Source organism: Schistocerca piceifrons, chromosome 5 (genome assembly GCF_021461385.2).
Source record: "Schistocerca piceifrons isolate TAMUIC-IGC-003096 chromosome 5, iqSchPice1.1, whole genome shotgun sequence".
Taxonomy (NCBI): domain Eukaryota; kingdom Metazoa; phylum Arthropoda; class Insecta; order Orthoptera; family Acrididae; genus Schistocerca; species Schistocerca piceifrons.
Genome location: NC_060142.1, coordinates 283,226,393 through 283,227,159, shown reverse-complemented (window position 1 = coordinate 283,227,159; position 767 = coordinate 283,226,393). Strand labels below are relative to the sequence as shown.

The following is a 767-nucleotide window of genomic DNA, read 5'->3' as shown; positions in this document are numbered from 1 at the left end:
GAAGCGTCGTCTCACGCGGTCTGCACGTCCAGCACGAACGCTGGTCCAACTGAGGCGCCAGGTGGAAATGGCATGGCAAGCCGTTCCACAGGACTACATCCAGCATCTCTACGATCGTCTCCATGGGAGAATAGCAGCCTGCATTGCTGCGAAAGGTGGATATACACTGTACTAGTGCCGACATTGTGCGTGCTCTGTTGCCTGTGTATGTGCCTGTGGTTCTGTCAGTGTGATCATGTGATGTATCTGACCCCAGGAATGTGTCAATAAAGTTTCCCCTTCCTGGGACAATGAATTCACGGTGTTCTTATTTCAATTTCCAGGAGCGTATATATATGAAGACAGTAAAAGACAGTAACTGTTCTCGAAAGAACAGATACTGTTGATGACCGTGCAGCTTTACCCTGGAATAAATGACTAACTGAAACCCTCAGCTGCCGACAGGTGTTGATATACCTTGATGTGGACAGCTGAAAATCTGTGCCCCGACCGGGACTCGAACCCGGGATCTCCTGCTTACATGGCAGACGCTCTATCCATCTGAGCCACCGAGGACACAGATGAATAGCGCGACTGAAGGTACTTATCCCTTGCACGCTTCCCGTGAGACACATTCCCAACTGTCCACAATTCTGCCTATGTAATGTACCTTAGATATTTGCCCATGGGTGAAGCCAGATCACCACCGACCTACTATCGATATAAACCTATTCAGGTGATAGCAGCGTCATCTGGTGAGGAACGACTGCTAGTCAAACGCACGGTGC

General features: G+C 49.7%; 1 non-coding gene across 1 annotated transcript; it reads right to left on the bottom strand.

Moving 5' to 3' along the window:
* Positions 1 to 481: 481 nt before the first annotated feature.
* Positions 482 to 555, bottom strand: Trnat-ugu. The gene has a single exon. It is a non-coding gene; the product is annotated as a tRNA-Thr (tRNA).
* Between the last annotated feature and the right edge of the window lie 212 nt (positions 556 to 767).